Genomic DNA, 24366 nt, shown 5'->3' on the forward strand with positions numbered 1-24366 from the left:
TTTTTAACACATTCAGTTATTTGATTCAAGAAAGGTACTATTCTTACCATTGTGTGTTTTACAAAAATATCTGAAATGCTGTGAAATATACAAATAATATCATAAGTCAACTTTGTCGCAAAAAAAGTAAGATTTTAGAAAAGAAATGATTGGAAGTCGCTTGATTATGAGATAGTTTGACATATACAATGGATAGCTTACTTTAAAAAAAATCTAAAGGCATTATAAAAGGCATTAAGGGGAGACAAAGTACAACATTCAGAAGAATGATTTTACAAAAGTTCTTTGATTTTCCTTTTACACTGTGTTCTTTATCACTCTAGATCATTTAAGCTATCTTTATAAGATGTACAGATGTCTCTTTTTAAGCTATCAACTATGTTTGCTTGTTTTCTTAAGGAGAATTAAATAAAATAACTTGGAGTTATACTATACTTTGAACCAACAATATTAAGATTATAGGTAAATTCTAGTACAAAAAGAAGTCACAAATGGAACAAATGCTTTTTATGTTGAAAGTACACTAAACTAATGAGAGAGAAGGAACTCTTGGATCAAAAATCCGTACCTTATTCATGAACAAGTAGCCATTTTTGCTCATCATATACATTTCATTTTTGCTCACCAGACATGATAGTTTGAAGTTTTTGTTCCTATTCAAGTAATTCTGAGATAGAAAAAGAGAATTCCTTTTGCTTTTTAGTGCTTTTCCCCATTCTAGACATCAGTTTCTAATTTAGGAAATTGAGTGATATAAACAGGTGAAACAGGTCCTTTCAGTGTTGACATCCCTGGATTCTATATCAAGACAGATTCTCAAACTGACCCAAAAAATGATGATGTGGATTTGTTTTTGAGCTACTAATAGTTCTTCAATTTTAAAATATGACCTTTAAGAGTGTGGCATAGTGCAAAGCGTCTTGTAATAGGTGTTGGGACACAAGAATTCTCTTCCTAGCTCTGCCACTGACAAGCCTCATGATATTAGATATCTCACTTAATTCTGTCAATCCTTATTTAAAAACTTAGATGACTTCAAATTGTCTTTCTCACTATAAATTTCAATGAGAGATAAGCAAGTTGCTCTTAAAATGAATCTTGACAGTAATTATAGCCAACACACAGTGAAAACATTCTCAGAAAACAAAAGGCTCTGTAAAGTCTTCAGATCATGATTTGTTTATTCCTTTTGAAATATGGAGTGAGTTATGGTGGCCACGTGGCATACTTGAAGCCCTTCAAATTGTCAATTCTTTGCTCTTTCCAAAGCTCTGTAGATCTGTTTTCTCTGAAATGTTTGTTTCTCTCAATTTGTAGCACTCTGTAGGGTCCCACACTCAGAGCATAAAATAAAAAATACAAAGAAAAGTGAATAATCTTACCCAAAATTTATTACAAATAGCAATTTGGAAGACTCATTATCACAGTATGAAACATCGAAAAGAAGGATCATAATCAAAGAATGTGAGAAAAATGTAGAAAATATGTGGGTACATATCTATGCAGCTATTTCAACAACATCCAAATGTGTGATGTTGTGCTGTTCATGCATGAATCAGTAAATACATTTCCGTACTCATTTAACAGTGTGTTATTGAAATTAGACTATAGTTATAAATACTAATTAGAATTAAATCATTAGAAATGAAATATGCTCAGCATCTTCTACCAGTCTACTGAAAATGAAGATGCTCAAATTGGTTGAAATTCATCAATTTTTGTTTCATACTTTTATCAGGATTTTATAAAACAAAAGTATGAGGGGGGGAGTCCCCAGGCTTCAAGAGACTATAAAATCTCAGTGAAGTTGGTTTCGTGCATGTCAAATGAAAAGGGATAAAAGCCCCTTGGTACACATGCACTGCTGAGTTGGTCGAATTGAGCCAATTCTAATTTTTCAGGGTTGTTGAACACATCAGGGAAGACCTGAGCAGACAGATGAAGTACAGACTGTACTCTATGCCTCAGCTTCAGCAAAATCCAAGTGATTTCTCAGCCTGTACTTCTGAATTCCTGCATCCTGGGTCTGAGTGCTCTTTAACACTTGTTAGTTAGTACCTGTGGTGCCTCACTCAGGCAGCCCTGCTTCCTTGATAATATAATGTGAGACTCCAGCCCTCTCCAGCTCTGAGCTACAGAATCTTGGGCCAGAGCAAGGCTGACCTTTGATTGCAGCTTCTCGAAAGATGATGGAAAGCTGTGGAGTTCAGTAACTCCATGGAAGACTTTAGTCTATTCCAGGGTGGAAGAAGCCACACAGGAAAAACTAGAGAGAGCTGGGAGAAGCAGGGAGGAGAGACTGAGGAGAGATATATGTTGAAGACTCAGGAGATAGAATATTGCTGAGGAGTATATACTTAGAAAAAACCATAATTCAAAAAGACACATGCACCCCAATGTTCACTGCAGCACTATTTACAATAGCCAGGACATGGAAGCAACCTAAATGTCCATCGACAGATGAATGGATAAAGAAGATATGGTACATATATGCAATGGAATATTACTCAGCCATAAAAAGGAATGAAATTGGGTCATTTGTAGAGACGTGGATGGGCCTAGAGACTGTCATACAGAGTGAAGTAAGTCAGAAAGAGAAAAACAAATATCGTATATTAACGCATATGTGTGGAGTCTAGAAAAATGGTACAGATGAACCAGTTTGCAAGGGAGAAATAGAGACACAGATGTAGAGAACAAACGTATGGACACCAAGGGGGGAAAGAGGGGAGGGGGGTGAATTGGGACATTGGGATTGACATATATACACTAATTTGTATAAAATAGATAACTAATAAGAACCTGCTATATAAAAAAAATAAAATTCAAATCAACTATAAAAAAATAAAATAACATAACAACAAAAAAAAAGAATATTGCTGAGGAAAGTTCACCGGATTATGCTAGGGTTTCACAACCTTGTCACTATTGACATTTGGGGGCAAGTAAGCTTCTTCTCTAGGTATGTAGTGTTGTTGTGGGTGTGTGTTTGTATTGTAGGACATTTAGCAGCATCCCTGGCCTCTACCCACTAGATGCCAGTAGCACTCCTCCCAAGTTACACAAATCAAAAATACCCAAGCATTGCCAAATGTTCCATGCTGTGGGGTGGGGGTAGAGGGGAAGGGTGGCAAAATCTCTCCTCATTTAGAAATCTCCTGTGGTTCATCACCTGCCTCCATGGTTTGGATTAACTGCTTTCTACTTTACCTTTTAATAATCATACTTCTTCTTCAGAAGGCTTCCCTTACTCTCTGTGAGACTTAGATGCCCCCCTGCATGCTTTGTTAATACCCTATTCTTACTTCACTCAACAAAAATGCATTAAACACCTACTATGTACTATGTATGTCCTAGAGATATGATAGTAAATACAATTGACAAGGTTCCTATCCTAATGATGCTTTCATGTTTGAAGAGGAAACAGACAGTAAAGTGTATAGTCACAAATAAGCAAAAATTTTGTGGTTGCTAGGAAGGAATTAAAGAGAGTGAGGTGATGGGACCACTACTTAGTAATTAAGGAAATAATTTAACTTGAGTGGGCATGGAAGCTGACAACTGAGCAGAGACATATGAAAAAAGAAGGAGTTATAACAACCAGGCTGAGGAAGCAGCAAGGGCAAGAGCCCTGACATGGGAACAAGCTGGAATTATTTAAAGAACTGCAGGAAGGCCAGGGGCTATAGTGTTGTGAACTAGGGGAAAGGCAGATCTGAGATGAGCTAGAAGAGGTAGTCCTGGGCCAGGTGATACAGAGCCTAGTAAACCATGGTAAAGCCTTAGATTTTATTTCAGTGCTGTATCATAGCTCTTAATATACTATCTCTACCTGTCAAGAGACATGGTCTATTATTCATGTGACCTTAAGGAATTCATGCCATTTAAAAAAAAATCTGTAAAATGGGTAACCTCAAATAGCCTCATTACCTCATTTGAGGTAATGCCTCAAATAGCGTTGTGAGGATCAAATAAAATGTTGTGATGCTAATAAGTATTAGTTAATGAAACCATAGTCACAGCATTACATGCATTATATCTCTTAGTCCACAAACAATAGGCTTTATTCCCACTGTGAGGATGGAGAAAAGACACTTGAACTCAATGTTGAAGGCAGAGTAAGAGACTGTTGGTGCAAAACACATGATGGAGAGGACAAGATACTCCAGAAAATGGGAGCAATATGTACAAAGTACAGTTATCAGAAATCCTGGAGTAGAGGGTGACAATAAGCAATTAGATATGTATGGCTGGAGTGTAAGGTGCAAGAGAAGAAAAATCTGGAGAAATAGATTCTTAGCTTATTTGGGTTATTCAGTCTTGCTAAAAGTAACTTTACTTCTTTGAGCCTCAATTTCCTTTTGTATGAAAAGGGACAATAACACATCTTTAATAGCATTATTGTAAAGGAAACATAAAATAATCTTTTTAAACAGAGCCTAACACAAACTAAGTTTTAAAAATGTTAGGTATATAGTCAAATATTCAAAGAATGCTTATTAGTGCACCAATACCCTTCTAAGCTCATTTCCAGTGATAAGCTAATATACTCTGTTCCAAATCTTTCCCATACTACATTTTGATGAATGACTTGAACGAGAACACAGATCAGATTTTTTAGATAACCAAAGTTGGAATGGATAGTTAATATACCAAGTGACAAAAATCATGTCTTGTTGGCTGAAGTGATTAAATTTAACATAGATAAATGTATAGTCCTAAACTCACATTCAGAAAAAAAAAGTATCTGAGATGAGACAGATGTGGGTAAACAGCCATTCATATGAAATATCAAAGGGCATTTTTGTGTGAATGCACACTCAATATGCGATAAGAATGCTATATATTTTCCAAAAGTGCAGATGCAGTGCTATTTTAGTGGCATTCATAGAGGTATGTGTCTGATATAAGAAAGTAATTATCTCACTTCAGTAAAACCAAAGAATCTTATTGCAGTGACAGAAAATGGTTGATATGTATAGATTGTTTGAATGATTACATCTTTGAAACTAATGACTAAAGTGATCAGTATATTAATACTGCAAATCTATCTCTAGTTAGTGTCCATTTAGAATGAAAGGTATGACAGAGCCCCTGAAAGATGTGAAAAGCAGTGCCTGAAAGGAAATGGAGCTCACAATATTGACCTTCATCTTCTCTTTTGATTCCTATAATTCCACTAGTGTTAAGGAGGCCAGTATACCAGTTGGCAGATCTTTTCAAGGAAGTTGACCCTGAATAGCTTGCTTTTGACATATGGCCAATGGAAAAGTCAGACTGCAATTCATCTGGGGAGTCTGGTTGAAATGTGTAATGATGGGCACGACATGTACTCAGCAAGAGTGGCACGAACCCATGCAAGGGAATTGGAATGAGTACAAAGAGGACGCTCCAACAAAAGGGTGCAGAGAAAAGCACAGCCTTCATTTGAAATATACTCTTGTTGAATTTCAAGAGACTGGAACATGTTTTAAGGAAATCTGGGCTTGCTTTCAAAAACAGGATCCATTTATAGTCTGAGGGGAAAGCCACAGGAGGGTAAGGGATGCTGGCTGAGATGTACTTTGAATTCCTTGATTTTCCAAATCTGAAGCTCAAAGTCAAATTCAGACCCTGCCAACTACTTGAACCATGACGAGAGTTAAAAGGTTTTCATAAGTCCTTGAAAAATGTAACTACAGCTTGACTTTAATTCTCCAGCATCAATAATGGTGGCTGGGTTGGGTAATCCTTGTGATACTACTCACTTTCACTCCCTGGTACAAACTCGGCATTTATGCCTTGTTTTGGAAAGGTGTTACTCATAGAGGACAAATGGTAAAGTGATTTATATAAGATGATTCTCTTGAAGCCATGACAGTCATGACTTGCTTTGCATTCTTGGGGTGGATTTGAGCCTCTGCAGCCATGAAATTTTGTAAGAGAACATGAAAACTCTTTTAAGAAGCAGGTGAACACAGGATTATGGACAGAGAATTCTACAGGAAAATGGTGAGCACAGATTAAGGACAGGTGCACCACTGGCAATATCATATCTAGATTCAAGAGAGAGAGAGAGAGATGATAGATGATAGATAGATAGACAGATAGAGTCATTCAGTCTTTTAAGTCTTATAGTGAGTTTATCTAGCAGACCCTCTTTACTGTAAAATCCCCTCTTACATCACTTATCACTCATTCTCAGCTAATTGACTCTTGCTCTCAATTTCAGAAAGAGTGCTTCCAACTAAACTGGTTTTAAAAAATATTACTTTCTCAGCTTTTTTCCACATGTTAATGCCCCTTGCCCATGTTCACTTTTACCCTTTTTATAACATTCCTTGTAATAAACTGTATATAGCCTAAGTTATGCTCTAAAAACCTCCAAATCTTATTTGCACAACAGAATAAAATCTATTTCTCACTCACTCTAAACATTCCATAAATGCCAGCATGGGGCTGCACTTAACACTGTCATCAAGGGACCCTGGCTGACGGAGGCTATACCTTGTTATAGTTGTACCATCTGTGACTCTAGCCCCTTTCCAGTAACTAAGGCAGGGGAAGAAAAAGAGTAGAGACTTTTGCTGATCAAACCCTCTCTCTAGAAGTGATATCCATCAATTATATTCACATCTCATGGCTTGGAATCTACCCACTATCATGCTGTAGTGGAGCCATTGTTAAAACTCTCACCTGTGATGAACTGAGATGTGATCCCAGTGGAAGGGAAGTACAAGCAAGAACCGTTACCCAGGCAGTTGAAAAGTTTGAGGAAAGTAATAACGACAAGGACAGTAGGACTCTATGGCTATTGTTAGGAAAGGGATGTACTGAATGAGACAATGATAGGCTGGGGGTGAGTAATCAACAATTAAAGGCTAATTATGAATACCAGTGGATTAGGAAAAAACCCAGTCTTCCCTCCTGTCTTTGTCTTTTACTCTTTTTTTAAAATTTATTTATTTTTTAAATTTTTGGCTATGTTGGTTCTATCACATATGCACCATACGATCTGTCAGACTGATAGAGCAATGAAAATGATTACTGAAGAATAGACTGGCGATGACCCCTGAGTATATGGGAAAGCATCCATCAGGACACAGTATACACCCTAAATCAATGACCATTATATTTTCCAGTGTACCCAATAAATATAATATATGAGTCTGAGAAACATGGCTGAAAGTGTGAGTAACTACACATATCATCACTCCTAGTGATTCATTTGGGGAGTTTGTGCTTCCAATACTGCAACTCTTGACTCTGAAGGTTTAGACGTCCTGATCCTTTGCCAGAGGATGCAGACATAATCTCATTCAACTTTCAACTATAGCTGCCATCTGGTTACTTCAGGATATATGTGCCAAGATATCAGCAGTCAAAAAAAAAAAAAAAAAAAGGAATCACCAATCTGGATAGGGTAATGGATTTTGATTATCAGGAGGAGATAGGGCTGCCAAAGAATATGTTTAAGTACCAAAGAATATGTTTGAGATCCAAAGTCACATCTCTTGGTACCCCCTTGCCCAAATTTAATAGGAAATTGACAAGCAAAACAACTGTGGCCTGAGAAGGGCATGATGACTATCAGTAATACCCCCTTGATACGAAGATTTGGATCACTTGACTATGTAAGCTACCTAAAACCAGCAGAGTTGCTAAACAAGGCAGGGTGGAATCTAAAATGTGTAGTAGAGGAAGGAGATCATGAATATCCATTGTGGCCTCAGGATTAGCCACAGCAGGAAAATAAACCAACCAGAATCCTGGAGGAACTGTTTTCAGAATTTATCATACGAAGAAAGTAGATCTAACAGTGCAAGGTCTGCCACCCAGGTGTGTGAATCATTCTCCAGGAATTTCCCTCAAAAAAAGAGAGCTAGCTTATCCAAACACATAACCTATTTCTGAGACATGCCACTTAGAGTCACTGGTCAAGGAGGAGGTATACATGTCTCAAAAGAGGACACTTATGAAGCCTCAGCCTACCTCCAGTGGTACCCTTGCATTGTATGCTTATAATTCAGTGTTTCTCATTGTTCACGCTTACCTATTTCATTCACCCACAGGTTTTGACCCAAAGCATATTCCCCCCAAAACTTTTATATACCAATGTCCATCTCAGAGTCTATTGGGGGAAAAACCTGACCTAAGACATATACATCTACAATAAGAACCATGAAGAAGAAATGCAGGTTTCTATGAAAGTGTAGAATCTAAGATTAGGTTTAAATAGGAGGCAAAAAAAAAAAAAACCCATGTGCAAGAGATGATTAGGCTATAATCTGGAGGATGTAAATAAATGTGGTATCTGTTGATTAGGCTGTGGTGAAGGGCAGGGGAAAGAAGAAGAGTATTCTATCTAGAAAGAAAAGCATGTGTAACAGCGTGAAAGCACAGTGACAGGGGTAGCGTGATATGAGGGGCTAAAAGGAGGCCAGAGTAGCTGAACCACAGAAGGGAAGCAAGGACTGGAGAGGTAGAGTCTCATATAGATCACATTAAATACAGTGATCTTCATTCTAAGATCAATGAGGTAGCTACTGATTTTTTGTTAATGCAGTTGTATAGATTGAGGCAAGAGGTGAGAGATGATCAGATTCCCATTGTGAACAGCCCTTTCTGTCTTCCTCATAGAAGAAAGAGAAGGAGCATACTGAAAATGGAGAGACTGGAGACACAACTATGGAGGTACAGGTGGGAGGCTATGGGACCACAAGGAGGGATATCTAACCCCAAATTAGTAGAAGACACAACTGAACAGAGTGGGAAAATATGTCAATTGGAGACTATCAGGCAGAGGAGAGAGGAAGGGATTTTCTAACAGAGATAAAATATGTGCAAGCTTCTGATCAAGAGAGAGCCATCCTTAAAAGTCTTAAGCAGGCATTTCACAAAAGAAGATTTTCAAATGGCCAATAAACATGTCGTTCCTATAAGGCATAAAAGAAGACATAACTAATTTATACTGCTAGAAGTCAGAGTAGTGTTACCCATGGGACAGTATCATAAAGGTCATAAAGGGGGCTCTGAAGTGTTGGTAGTGTTTTTCTATTGCTTGATCTGGATGCTGGTTATAAGGGTGTGTCGTTTTTGTAAAAATTCATCAAGCTGTACACTCACAATATATTATACTTTCTTATACGTATATTTTACTCCAATAAAAACTTTAAAATGATAAAAACAATAAATAAATAAAAAGAACACAGCCCACAGCATGGAGATGGTAGATTTGTACATATATAATAATGATCTCAAGGCAGACAACAGTGCCTTGTTCTAAACAAAAGCACTTTATAATAAACATAATAAGAAAATTTCTCTAAATACCATATGAGTCTTGTCAGAGACACCTGTTTTAACTTCATATAAAGACATTTTATAAGCCACTGGGCCTTTTCCTCCTTTCCTGGTCATCTCAGGGACCAGGAGAATTTCTCTAGTTAATTAGGACAGTAGAGGAAAAGAGACTAGACTTGGAGTGGATTTCAGTTCTAATTTGGCAAGTCAACCAGCTGCGTAGCTTTGAGCACATCCCATAACCATTTTGAGCTTCAATTTCCTCATCAGTAAAATGAGGATTGTCTCCATACCTCCTGGAGCTATTAAGATCAAATCAAGTAATTCTAGGGGAAAAAAGAGAGAGCCAGTCTTATCGCCAGCGCTATAACTTGATAGTTACGTATAGTTGGGAGCAGAAATGTATGAGCTGGAGAGCTGAGGATCATTTCCTGAACGGACATCTAGGGTTGGGGTTTAGACTCTACACTAACAATAAAGTGGAACTGCACAGTAGAAGGCATCAGAGTGACATGACTATAATTCCACTTTAGAAAGATCTCACTGAAAGAAACTTAGAGGACAAAGTGGGAGAACTGAAGAACCATGGCAAGGTTCTAGAGTAGATAGGAGGAGTCCGTTACCTTACTAGAGTTTCAAATCAAGGAAGGTGATTCTGTCAGTTGTATATAAGGAGGATTTCCAGTGGAACAGGATGTGGAGACTGGTCGCCAGAGGCAGGGGAAAATAACACAAAGATATTTGCATAGATCATCAAAAGATAAAGACTTCAATGTACATGGTGGTAGAATGTCCATGAAATCCTTGCCCCGCCTTTGGATGGAGTTCGGAGACTGAAACAAGTATATCATTAAGTGAACGACAAGCCCGGTTGGCCTGGAACTCTTTCTATTTAGCCGCTGATCGCCCCACATCTAGTGAAAACCCTCAGTCCCAGGCAAAGGATTACTCTAAGAGGTGAGTTTCAATATGGATAAAGTTTCTTAGGTTAAGTTGCAGAGGAAACAAACTTTGAGGAGATTTGCATGCAGTGAATTTATTGGCAGGTTGGTTTGGGGGTGAACAGCAGTAAAGGGGTGAAGGCCACAGGAAGAGGGAAAGCAGGAACGTGAACTATGATGCAATCACAACACAGCCCTCAGTTTGTCCTAAAAAGAGCTCTGGAGCTGGGCTGGCCCTCAGGAGTTGTCTCACATTGAGGCATGGGGGCTGGGGATTTGTACTCCTACACAGATCACTCTTTGGATTTCAAGTTGTCCCCAGAGAGGAAGCATGGTCAAGGTTAATTTCTGGTGAGGGACTGAGCTGTAAGCCATCAGCAGCCCACACTCCGATTCTTAGCATCTGGGAGAATGAGCGCTTTGGCCCTTCACAGGGGAACTAGACGAAGCACTACAGCATCTATTAAGAAAGCAATTCCACAAATAAAACCTGGGAAACTCCCTTCATTTCTGCATGGGTTCTTGTTGCTAGTTGGCTTTCTGTGAGGGCTTACAAAATGTTCAGCAAGTGAGCTTCCTCTCCTATGTTCCTTCTAGTTTATTTTGACGACTGTAACTCAGCAGCATGTGCCTTCTTTAATAAACACATGTCCAGCTCCTAGGAAGAGACACCCATATTAGGTATTGGATGGATGTGCTGTTCCCTTCTTTATTTAGACCTGGAAATTGAAGTCACCCCTTTATTCCCCTGTCCTTTTCCCTCTGCTTCTCCCACTTAGGAAACATTTACCAACATCAAAGAGCAGCGAAACAGTAGAGAGCTGACTTAGCCATAAAGATTTCCCATTGCTGTGATACATGTGACCTTTTCCTTTTGCTGCTACTTAATTCTGCCCTCTGGACTTGCCTCTAAGGTGCAGAGAGAGAACCAACTCTCTGCACTTCAGGAATGCCTTTCTTCTCAAATTATCACTTGAACAGGCAAAATGATCCCGCACAGACTGCTTTAAGCTACCCAATGGGCTTGCAAATATGAGAGAAGCGCAAGATATGCCTTTCCGGGTTTCTGGGAACTCTATGACTAGAAAGAAAATGCAAATAATCATTGTTAACTAAAGGCATCTGGGACATGAGTCGAGGTGAATTATCACTGATATTAGTATAGGTTCATAAACATTTTATCTTTAAAGCCATTTTATTGAATATTGATTAAAAGCCTCAATTTTGGAATCAGATTTTGTGACCTTCAATTTGACCTCCTCCAGCTCCCACCTGTGTTATTTTGAGCAGATTGGTTAAATACAGTGAGGCTTAAATGCACCATTTGTATATGTGCAAGGAGGGTTATAATAGGTAGTATGTGGTACATGTTCTGTCCAATCCCCTCTTCCCTGACAGTGAACCTGTCCCCCTGCTATAGGTGTTGATTGCTCCTAGCACTTACCTGCACTTTTCTTCAAAGGTTTTCCCTTGGTTGAGGGCCACTTGAAGAGGCTGGGCAACTACTCACCCCCAACTCAGGCCAGTAATTGATTCTACAGTGGGCATATGTCCCAATTCTGACCAAAGAATTATGAAAAGTGTTCTACTGGGAAGTTTTTCCTCATTAGGAAGAGGCAACCTTTTTCATCTTCTGAATGTTGCTGTGTTTCTGTGTACTTCATGAAACATCTGTAGTTATCAACAAACTGTACTGAATATGAAACAAACATTGAAGTTGTCGGGGCAGACAGGAAAAAAAAACCCAAGATTTTTGGTAACATAGGTGACTCCCTAAATCAAACATTCTGGAGAATTTTGTTTTCCACTGGAAAGACTGGACTTCCTGTTATGGTGGGTAACACATGTCATTATTGTTTAGTGAGTTGATTCAAGGGCCCTCTTCCTTGCAAGCAAAAGCAGGCTAACAGATACACAGGGGGTTGTGTGTGTGTGTGTGTGTGTGTGTGTGAGTGTGACAGAGAGACAGGGACAGAGAGAGACAGAGAAGAAAGAAGAGAGAAGGGAGAAGAGAGAATATGTATCCTGGCATCCACTTTGATTCCCTAGTCTTGGTCCCCGAGGAAGCCCTACCTACTTCTCAAAACACTTGCCAGCTTTTTTTTTCTTGAACTGGATTGAATTGGGTTTCACTAAAGGGGACCTGAAAACCTGATATTGATTAATTCCTATTTCAAAGTGCTTAGCACAGCTACAGTACAATAAACACTCAATGACTATTAGCTATTTATAGCATTCTTAATTATCAAGATAATCATTATGTTCTTTCATCTCATCACTCCTTATGAAACCAAAGTGGTAGTTCTTAAAACTAGTTTCACATTAGTATCACCTATAAAGCTTTGAAAAATTAATGTAACCCAAATCTTCCACTTCCACTGTAATGGAGTAACTGATTCAGGTCTTCAGTGTAAATAACTAGGAAACTAGACAAAACATATAAAACAACTTGTGTCACTATGATATACAGTTGGTCTTTGTCCTTGATTCCTGGCACACAGCTCCTAAAACCTTTGGAATCTCTGGAGTGATGGAAGCATCGTTTGTTCTAATGAGGCCATTCTTTTTTTTTTTTCCAGTGAAACACAGTTTACTTACATATACAAAAACACATATACAAGCATATACATATATATAACTAAAATTAAAACTTCATAAGGCAATATTTACCCCCAATGCAAGTCATGTATTCTTTTTTTAAAAAAAATTTTATTGGAGTATAGTTGATTTACAATGTTGTATTAGTTTCAGGTGTACAGCAAAGTGAATCGGTTATACATATACATTTATCCACTCTTTTTTTAGATTCTTTTCCCATATAGGCCATTACAAAGTATTGAGTAGAATTCTCTGTGCTATACAGTACGTCCTTATTAGTTATCTATTTTAAGCACAGTAGGGTATATATGTCAATCCCTATCCCCCACCCCCTGGTAAACATAAGTTTGTTTTCTACATCTGTGACTCTATTTCTGTTTTGTAAATAAGTTCATTTGTACCATTTTTTAGAATCCACATATGAGAAATATCATATGGTATTTGTTTTTCTCTGTCTGACTTACTTCACTTAGTATGATGATCTCTAGGTCCATTCATGTTGCTGCAAATGGCATTATTTCGTTCTTTTTTACAGCTGAGTAATATTCCATTGTATATATGTACTACATCTTCTTTATCCACTCCTCTGTTGATGGACATTTAGGTTGGTTCCATGTCCGGGCTATTGTAAATAGTGCTGCAATGAACATTGGGGTGAATGTATCTTTTTGAATTATGGTTTTCTCAGGGTATATGCCCAGTAGTGGGATTGCTGGGTCATATGGTAGTTCTATTTTTAGTTTTTTAAGGAATCTCCATACTGTTCTCCATAGTGGCTGTATCAATTTACATTCCCACCAGCAGTGCAGGAGGCTTCCCTTTTCACCACACTCTTTCCAGCATTTATTGTTTCTAGATTTTTTGATAAAGACATTCTGACTGGTGTGAGGTGATACCTCATTGCAGTTTTGACTTGTATTTATCTAATAATTAGTGATCCTGAGCATCTTTTCACGTGCCTCTTGGCCATCTGTATGTCTTCCTTGGTGAAATGTCTATTTAGGTCTTCCACCCATTTTTTAACTGGATTGTTTGTTTTTGTGATATTGAGCTCCATGAGCTGTTTGTATATTTTGGAGATTAATCCTTTGTTGTTTCATTTGCAAATATTTTCTCCCATTATGAGGGTTGTCTTTTCATCTTGTTTATGGTTTCCTTTGCTGTGCAAAAGCGCTTAAGTTTAATTAAGTCCCATTTGTTTATTTTTATTTTTATTTCCATTACTCTAGGAGGTGGATCAAAAAAGATCTTGCTGTGGTTTATGTCAAAGAGTGTTTTTCCTATGTTTTCCTCTAAGAGTTTTATAGTATCTGGTCTTACATTTGGGTCTTTAATACATTTGGAGTTTATTTTTGTATGGTGTTAGGTAGTGTTCTAATTTCATTCTTTTACATGTAGCTGTCCAGTTTTCCCAGCACCACTTATTGAAGAGGCTGTCTTTTCTCCATTTTATGTTCTTGCCTCCTTTGTCATATATTTGTCCACTTTTTCGTGGTTGTACATTTTATTGGCGTATAGTTGTTTGTAGTAGTCTCTTATAATCCTTTGTATTTCTGTGGTGTCAGTTGTGATTTCTCCTTTTTCATTTCTAATTTTATTGATTTGTGTCCTCTCCCTTTTTTTCTTGATGAGTCTGGCTAAGGGTTTTCCAATTTTGTTATCTTCTCAAAGAACCAGCTTTTAGTTTTATTGATCTTTGCTATTGTTTTCTTCATTTCTATTTCATTTATTTCTGGTCTGATTTTTATGATTTCTTTCCTTCTATTGACTTTGGGTTTTCTTTGTTCTTCTTTCTCTAGTTGTTTTAAACCTATGGTTAGATTGTTTATTTGATATTTTTCTTGTTTCTTGAGGTGAGATTGAATTGCTGCTTTTGCTGCATACCATAGCTTTTGGGTTATCATGTTTTCATTGTCATTTGTTTCTATGTATTTGTTTTTATACAAATTTATTTTATTTATTTATTTTTTGGCTGTGTTAGGGCTTTGTTGCTGTGCCCGGGCTTTCTCTAGTTGCAGAGAGCGGGGTCTACTCTTTGTTGTGGTGTGTAAGCTTCTCATTGTGGTGGCTTCTCTTGTTGTAGAACACAGACCCTAGGCACGCAGCCTTCAGTAGTTGTGGCTCGCGGGCTCTAGAGCGCAGGCTCAGTAGTTGTAGCGCACGGGCTTAGTTGCTTCACGGCATGTGGGATATCTTCCCAGACCAGTGCTTGAAACCGTGTCCCCTGCATTGGCAGGCGGATTCTTAACCACAGTACCACCAGGGGAGCCCCTCTATATTTTTTTATTTCTTCTTTGATTTCTTCAGTGATCTCTTGTTTATTTAGTAGCACACTGTTTATCCTCCATGTATTTGTGTTTTTTACAGTTTTTTTCCTGTAATTGATTTCCAATCTCCTAGCGTTGTGGTCAGAAAAGATGCTTGATATGATTTAAATTTTCTTAAATTTTCCAAGGCTTGACTTGTGGCCCAAGATGTGATCTATCCTTGAGAATGTTCCCTGTGCACTTGAGAAGAAAGTGTATTCTGCCATTTTTGGGTGGAATGTTCTAGAAATATCGATTAAATCTCTCTGGTCTATTGTGTCATTTAAAGCTTGTGTTTCCTTATTTACTTTTCTGTTTGGACGATCTATCCATTGGTGTAAGTGTTGTGTTAAAGTCCCCCACTATTATTGTGCTACTGTTGATTTCTCCTTTCATGGTCGTCAGCATTTGCCTTATGTATTGAGGTGCTCCTATGTTGGGTGCATAAACATTTATAATTGTTATATCTTCTTCTTGGATTGATCCTTTGATCATTATGTAGTGTCCCTCCTTATCTCTTATAACAGTCTTTATTTTAAAGTCTATTTTATCTGCTACGAGTATTGCTACTCCAGCTTTCTTTTGATTTCCATATGCATGGAATATCTTTTTCCATCCCTTCACCTTCAGTCTGTATGTGTCCCTAGGTCTGAAGTGGGTCTCTTGTAAACAGCATATATATGGGTCTTGTTTTTGTATCCATTCAGCCAGTCTGTGTCTTTTGGTTGGGGCATTTAATTCATTTACATTCAAGGTTATTATTGATATGTATGTTCCTATTACCATTTTCTTAATTGTTTTGGGTTTGTTTTTGTGAGTCTTTTTCTTGTGTTTCCCACCTAGAGAAGTTCCTTTAGCATTTGTTGTAAAGCTGGTTTGGTGGTGCTGCATTCTCTTAGCTGTTGCTTATCTGAAAAGCTTTTGATTTCTCCATCAAATCTGAATGAGATCCTTGCTGGCTAGAGTAATCTTGTTTGTAAGTTTTTCTCTTTCATCACTTTAAGTATATCCTGCCATCCCTACTCACCTGCAGAGTTTCTGCTGAAAAATTAGCTGATAACCTTATGGGGATTCCTTTGTATGTTATTTTTTGTTTCTCCCTTGCTACTTTTAATATTTTTTCTTTGAATTTAATTTTTGTTAGGTTGATTAATATGTGTCTTGGTGTGTTTTTCCTAGGGTTTATCCTGTATGGGACTTTCTGTGCTTCCTGGATTTGGGTGACTATTTCCTTTCCCATGGTAGGGAAGTTTTCAACTATAATCTCTTCAAATATTTTCTCAGACCCATTCTTTTTCTCTTCTTCTTCTGGGACCCCTATAATTCGAATGTTGGTGCGTTTAATGTTGTCCCAGAGGTCGCTGAGACTGTCCTCAATTCTTTTCATTCTTTTTTCTTTATTCTGCTCCTTGGCAGTTATTTCCACCATTCTGTGTTCCAGCTCACTCATTCGTTCTTCTGCCTCTGTTATTGTTATTGATTCCTTCTGGTGTATTTTTCATTTCAGTTATTATGTTGTTCATCTCTGTTTGTTTGTTCTTTAGTTCTTCTAGATCTTTGTTAAACATTTCTTGTATTTTCTCAATCTGTGCCTCCATTCTATTTCTGAGATTCTGGATAATCTTTCCTATCATTACTCTGAATTCTTTTTCAGGTAGATTGCCTGTTTCCTCTTTATTTATTTGGTCTTGTAGGTTTTTACCTTGCTCCTTCATTTGTGACATATTTTTTTGCCAGCTCTTTTTTTTTTTTTTTTTGTGAGTGGGATTTTGTTCTTGTCTTACTGGTTGTTTGTCCTGACAACACTGGAGTTTGTAGGCTGTTGGGTAGAGCTGGGTCTTGGTGCTGATATGAGGACCTCTGTGAGACCTCACTCCAATGAATATTCCCTGGGGTCTGAGGTTAGTGCAGTGGTTCTGACACAGAGCTTCCACCGCAGGAGCTTCAGCCTGACCCCCAGCTCGTGAACCAAGATCCCACAAGCCATGTGGGATGGCAAAAAAAAAAAAAAGAAGAACAATAACAAAGTAAAAAATAAAATTAGACTAGGAAACTAACAGATATGTTAGAAAGAATATAAAAATAAAAATATAGATGAATCAACAACTGGAAGGTACAACAGTACCACAATAGTAAAAAAAGAGGAGAAGGGAAAAGAGAAAAAAAAAGGGGGGGGGGGAAGGCCTTGGCTGTGGAGGGTGGGGCCTAAGCAAGGGCAAGGTTTGCACGGTGGGCAGTGTCTATGCTTAGGACCCACAGGGCTGGAAAAGGCCCTGTGGGCTATGGGGGGTGGGGCTTAGGCTCAAGGAACAGAAGGGGCCCAGGCGTGCTCCCCACCCCTGGTCTCCGAGGGCGGGGTACCTCACCTGTGAGCCCAGCAGGCTTCCTGGGCTCACATGGGCCAGGCAAACGCCCTCCTCTCCTCTCCTGCTCCTCCGCTCTGGGAGGGCCCCTCCTGCCTGCCTCTCCTGATCTCCCCAGTCTCCCTCCTATGGCCCCAAGGACCCACACAACCTGGAGGGGGCCTGGGATCTCAGGAGGCTCCCAGGGCACGAGAGGGCGGGGCAGTCGCCCTCTGCTTCTCTCCCGCTCCTCCCGGATGGCTCCTCCCACCGGCCTCTCCTGATCTCCCCAGCCTCCCTCCTATGCCCCCAGGACCCACGCATTCTGGAGGGGGCTTTGGAGGGGGTTACTGGCCTGGGAACTCAGCAGGCTCCCCAGGCAGAGTGGGCCTGGTGATCGCCCTCCACTCCCACTCCTCCCGGAGGACCCCTCCCCCTACCTCTCCTGATCTCCCCGGCCTCAGGGACGCTGATCCTGTCTGGCCTCCACTTCTCCCCCTTCTGTCCCCCCACGTCCTACTGGTTCACTTGGGGGTTCCTCCCATCTCCTTGGGCATCAGGGTCCCCCACCAGTGGCTGGCAGGCACCCTAGTTGTGGGGAGACGCTAACTCGGTATCTTCCCACACTGCCATTTTGAGTCAAGGAAATATTCTTGAGATTACGAAGCAGATATTATAGGGTTAAAGGAGTCCAAGGTACTGGAAGTGATGAAGCTACACAGAGAAAAAGCTCCAGGAATCTGCAAGAGGTCCCATGGGTCTGTTATTGAGTACAAAGCTGCATGTGTATAGTGGATAATTCCATAAACCCAAGCAAAGGTACCCTACCAGGAAGCTGTAAGATAAACAATTATCAGAGTTTACTTGCAGCAGTCTTCTTAGTTCTGACCAAATAGAGTGGAGATTGCTCCACTGAACGCCCAGAACATCCTGGAGGCAACAGATGAATCACACCTTAGTAGTAACGCAAAACTGTCTCTAGAATAATAACTGCTGTTGACCAACAGTAACAAAGTTTAAAAAGAAGCAAGCCTGGGAAGTCTCAAACTGATCCACAAGTAATTTAATTGCCAAACAAGACAAAATTTGACATTTGTAAAAGAAGACAACAAATCCCAGATTCTCACCAATGTGATATTCACAATGCCCAATACCCACTAAAAATTATTAGGCAGTAGTTTTGGGTAGTTCAGGCAGTGTCAGGTATGTAAATTTGATACCTCCAACTTCTCCGACAAAATGAACAACAAAGATCAACAAAAGTAAATAAAATGACAGAAACTCAAACTGCCAGCATAACATGAAGATTGTGAACAACTAAAACTAACTTGCCTGTAAGTTGAAAAAGAAACACCAAATTCCAGCCAGCTTTCCCTGTGCTTTCTGCCACAAGAATTTGGAAATTCAAGTACAGTTTGGAGAAAACTCTATTGAACAGAAATTAGAGGATTTATGCTTAGGTTTTTTCAATTTTTCTAAAACCGTGTCAGAAAGAGATAGACTACCCTCTGTTTGAAAATGCTTAAAGCATGCAGGTAAATCAAAGCAAGGAAAAGGTTAAACATCTTTGTAGGGGGAAAGTGATGAAAAGGAGAGACACGTTTGAAAGTACATAGTAAGGAGGGGTGGGGAAAGCAAGGATTCTGCAAGATAAGATAAAGTAGAAGATATCAAAGATCACTCAACTGTCCCAGCCCCTAAAACAAACAAACAAACAAAAAAAAAAAAAAAGGAAAAGAAACATAATTTTCTACTCTGACAGAAGAGGGCACTCTTGAACTAGGAATCTTATAAGGCATTACAAACTAACAGATCTGACCACAGAATATCCGAGGAATGAACATTCTTCAACTGCTGTGTGTGTATTTGCGTGTATTTGTGTGTGTGTGTGTGTGTGTGTATGTGTGTCTCAAACAACAAAAACCTATATAACACAACATTCAAAGCTGAATTAAGTATGCTCAAGCATTTAGGGATATGAGAAAACAAACTGAATCAGAAATTTTAAAAGTAAAAATAGAAATGGGAAAGAAAAGGAGGAAATGAAATAAGAATTGATGATCTCTGGAAAGAAATAGAAGAAAAAGAAAAGTCATATTAGAAATTATGACTAAATTCCAAAGTGCTCAAGGAAAAAGATATTTAAATGAGAATATTAAAAAGGCATTGAAGAAAACAAGGAAACAACCACGCAATGAAAATTAAATAAGTAAAAATGTGCAAGAAAAAATGGTTGAAATTGAAGATAGTCAAAGAAAAAATAATATCTGTACAATTGGAGTCCCTGTGGAAGCTAAGATGATTCAATAAAATTCATATTAAAACTGTTGTACAAGAACAATTTCCAGAAATAGAAGAAAGCTTATATCAACATAGTTAAAGGGCCCACCAGGTACCTGGAAAAATGACCAGCAATGATCAACTCCATGATATACACTGATAAAAATTTTTAATTTGTAAAGATTTAAGAACTATCCTTAGGATTTCCAGCAAAAGGATAAACTATCTCACAGGGGCAAAAAAAATTAGACTTCTTATCAAGCACACATGGAACATTTATAAAGATTTAACATATTTAAAAATAAAAATCAATCAGTAACTTCCATAACTACTACAAATATCACTCTGATCATAGTTTAATAAAACTGAAAATTATTTGAAAAAAAAACCCTAGAAATCAAATAAGTTTTGGGTTTTCCACAAATCTCTATCAAGTATTTGACATGATATTTGCATGTACCCTGGCTCAAGTTCAACCTGAAGGTTTGGTCAGGTGCTGTGTTAAGAGAAAGCCACAGCTCTACTAACTGTCCTTCACAATTCCTCCAATTGGTTCCTTTATATTCCTAGCACATATAGCAAGCAGTGGCCTGATCATCAATTTTTCCAACCCTACACTGAGATTCAAACTTCTAATGCTAAAAATGCATAATGAGTGAAATCTCAGAATATATCATTTTTGAAACATCAATAAGTTACAAGTTATTAAGGAAGAAGGATTTTCAGCTCACTCCATTATGTTTGGGGGAAAAAAAGGGAGATTTCTTCTAGAATTTAACTAAGAGGATACTATGACAGATGCTTTCAAATAATGATAAGAAACTGACACTACTACTTTTTTTGAGTAGGTTTGATATTCTCATTTTCCTTCTAACTGAGATTGTGACAGAGCAATGTATAGCATGTTGAATACCCAAGTGGGAAATTACATCAAATGAATGGAAAATACATTGAACTATCTGTTCATTCCATCATTCAGAAAAGTACATTTACTACCAGCTATAGGTGAAGCACTCTGATAGATAATAGCCCCCGCAAATTTATTAAGACACAATTCTTGCCTCCCAGTAGCTTATCATCTACTGAGAGAGACAAATTCACAGATAGGACATTTCAGCAAAATGAAATTAATATTATTGTGGACATATGGGTAAACTAAAAAAGAAAAGAAAAGAAAATGTGCTTGAGATGAAGAAGAAGTAAAGAAGTAAATAAAGAGATCAGTGCCTCACAAAGAAAGCAGGTGGAAATTTAGATGCGATTTTGGAGGTTAAGAGACAGTTTACTCAAATATACAAATGGGAAAGTGTATCTGTTAGCTATTTCTGCAACTCTGCTGCATAACATACAACCCATGGCATACAACAGTAAGCATTTATTACTTCATGTGTATGTGGTTAAGCTGGGCCAATTCTCATGACCTCAGCTGAACACACGTATATATCTTCAGGTTGGCTTTGGGTACTCTGATCCTGGCTGGGCCTGTCTGGGTGACTTGGCTTCAAGCTGCAGAACTGGTTAGACTTGGCTCTTCACTGTGCATTCTTCAGATCTCATCCAAGCATGCATTCTGAGACCCATGCTGAGGGGCAGCAGCTACATAGGGGAAGCACTTCTAACGTGGGCAGAAGGGCAAAAGAATGAGCAGAAGACTAGTGTCTCTTGGGTCTGAAGTGGGAGCTGGGAAATGGCACAGGGTCAGTTCATCCCGCATTTCATCCTCCATAGTAAGTCATGTGGACGATCTATTATCAATAGGATGGTAAAGTGAATTCATCCCACTCTGATGGATGATACTGAAAATTCTGTGACGAAGAAAGAGAATGTGTAATTCTGATATAGGGAGGAAAGGAAGAATGGGTAATAGATCATTCAATCGATAAGTATATTCCCATCTCATATAATAGATGAGCCAGAATTATTTTTAAAACATATTATACATATATATTAAATACATAAATTATTAAAATATACTAAAAAGACTGCATTTATCTATGTTATTTTAGGGAACCTATAGTAGTTCCTTTAGGTTGGATGGGCACAGGGGACATTGCCAAAAAGTAAGAATAAAATCTGAGCTCTTTTTCCCCCAAATAAACATTTAATTTGCTTTTGAATTAATGTTTGTTTAATGATCAAATATGTTTTCTTTTTACTTATTGACTGTCATCTCTTACCCACAATTACAAATAGGTCTTATTATCTTATTCATCAGATTGGCATGCAGGAAACAGAATGTATTTTAACTTTTCAGTAGGTGGTGAATCCTTGTTAGCATTAAAATTAGCATTAAAATTCAGTTAGCATTAAAATTCTTATTAACAACAAAAAAAATGCTGCATATAGATTTTTATCTTAAGATATGCTGTGGGGAAGACATGGGCATAAATTAGAAATGGAATGAAACAGAGTATTTAGAATTTAGACAACTAACAATTTCTAGTATAGCAAACACTGCATGCTTTTTGTGAAATAGAAAATTCTGACATCTTTGCCCTTCATGAGTTGGTTTAAAATGACACATGATGAATGATGAAATATTTTAAACCAGGATAAATATCCTGTTTCATTCCATTTCCAATTTGCACCAATATCTCTCCCTTTGTATCTCTCAAAATGAAAATTCATGTGTACCAACCTGTGGAGAAAATTTTATTAACTATAAAGAAAATATTAACTATTTGTGTCTGTGATTTAGGGAGTAAACATGACCCTGCAAAATTTTTCTTTTAATTGTTTTTTTACATCAAAATATTTGTATTCAAATGGAATTAATGTTCAAAATAGAATCTTGCATTGCCATTGTTACAAAAACTCTTCATTTATAATAATAACTTAAAACTTTGATATTTGGAAATCTTAAAATATGTTATATTTGGAAGCTGCTAACACATTTTTTAAATCAGATGATTTATATAAGAAATCTTCAAAATAGTTAGCTAGGAGGGCAGTTCACTGTAGTGATGAAGAGTTTGGTTTCTGCTGTCCTTCATCTTCAAAGCCAGTAAGAAGTCAAACCCTTCTCACACCTTGAATCTCTCTTATCTCCTTTTTTGTTGCATTCCTCCTGCCTTCCTCTTCTGCTTTTAAGGATTTATGTGATTACATTGGCCTCACCCACATAATCAAAAAGATAATCTCCCTGTTTTAAAGTCAGCTGACTAGTGATCTTAATTCTATCTACAATTAGTAACCTTAATTCTACTCACAAAGTCTCTCTACAGCAGTAGCAAGATTAGTGTTTAAGAATGTTTTTTCAGGGTGAAGAGTAGGGTCACTTTAGATTCTGTCTACCACACTGCCTCACAGGGTTCTTTTGGAAATTAAATGAAATACTACATATAAAATGTTTCATGCAGTGCCTGACCCATAGTAAAATCTCCATAAATAATAGCTGATAGCATTGCTGATTAATCAATAGCAAGTCTGATGTTTGGGTACATTTGCCTCATTCAGTCATCCTGTAAAGACTGGACAAAGGGACTTCAAATTTTGAGGGCATGTGTGTAGATTTAGATTATTGCAATGATGAGAGTTGGTAATTCATATCAAACTTTTGAGTGAAGCTCTTATTTTAGACTTCCGAGTTCAGGTATGTCATTTTTTAACAAGTGTTTCAATAAATAAGGAAGGCTGCAGATCTAGGCTACACATTTTTTTTGCCATGTGACCCTGGAAAATTTACCTTAGTCATCTCGGCCATCAGAGTTTTCAGCTATGAAATGGGCATAATAATACTTAGCGACATTATTTTTATTATTTTTTTAAATTTTATTTATTTATTTATTTTTGGCTGTGTTGGGTCTTCGTTTCTTTGCGGGGGCTTTCTCTAGTTGCGGCAAGTGGGGGCCACTCTTCATCGCGGTGCGCAGGCCTCTCACTATCGCGGCCTCTCTTGTTGCGGAGCACAGGCTCCAGACGCGCAGGCTCAGCAATTGTAGCTCACGGGCCTAGTCGTTCCGCGGCACGTGGGATCCTCCCAGACCAGGGCTCGAACCCGTGTCCCCTGCAGATTCTCAACCACTGCACCACTAGGGAAGCCACAGCGACATTATTTTTAAAGGATAAGAAAAGTACTATGATATCTTCTAAATCATAAGTTTCAGTAAATGTGTGTCACCTCTCCCCTTATGCCCATTTCAAACACAGGTTTTTTGGGGTTTTTTTTTTAAGATTTATGTATTATTTATTCATTTATTTAGGCTGCATTGGGTCTTGGTTGCGACATGCGGGATCTTCCGTTGCAGTGTGCGAGCTTTTTGCTGCAATGCGTGGGCTTCTCTCTAGTTGTGGCGTGTAGTTGTGGCGTGCAGGGTTTTTTTTTTTTTTCTTCTCTCTCTCTAGTTGTGGTGCACGGGCTCCAGAGCGCATGGGCTCTGTAGTTTGCGGCGCGCAGGCTCTCTAGTTGAGGCACGCAAGCTCAGTAGTTGTGGTACGCGGGCTTATTTGCCCCGCAGTCTGTGGGATCTTAGTTCCCTGACCAGGGATCGAACCCGCGTCCCCTGCATTGGAAGGTGGATTCTTTGCCACTGGACCACCAGGGAATTCGCCAAACACAGATTTTGAAATCAAGACAAAGGGAGTGTTTTTTTGGTTTAGTCCATGATGTGCTTTCAT

This window comes from Eubalaena glacialis, chromosome 18 (genome assembly GCF_028564815.1).
Source record: "Eubalaena glacialis isolate mEubGla1 chromosome 18, mEubGla1.1.hap2.+ XY, whole genome shotgun sequence".
NCBI lineage: Eukaryota > Metazoa > Chordata > Mammalia > Artiodactyla > Balaenidae > Eubalaena > Eubalaena glacialis.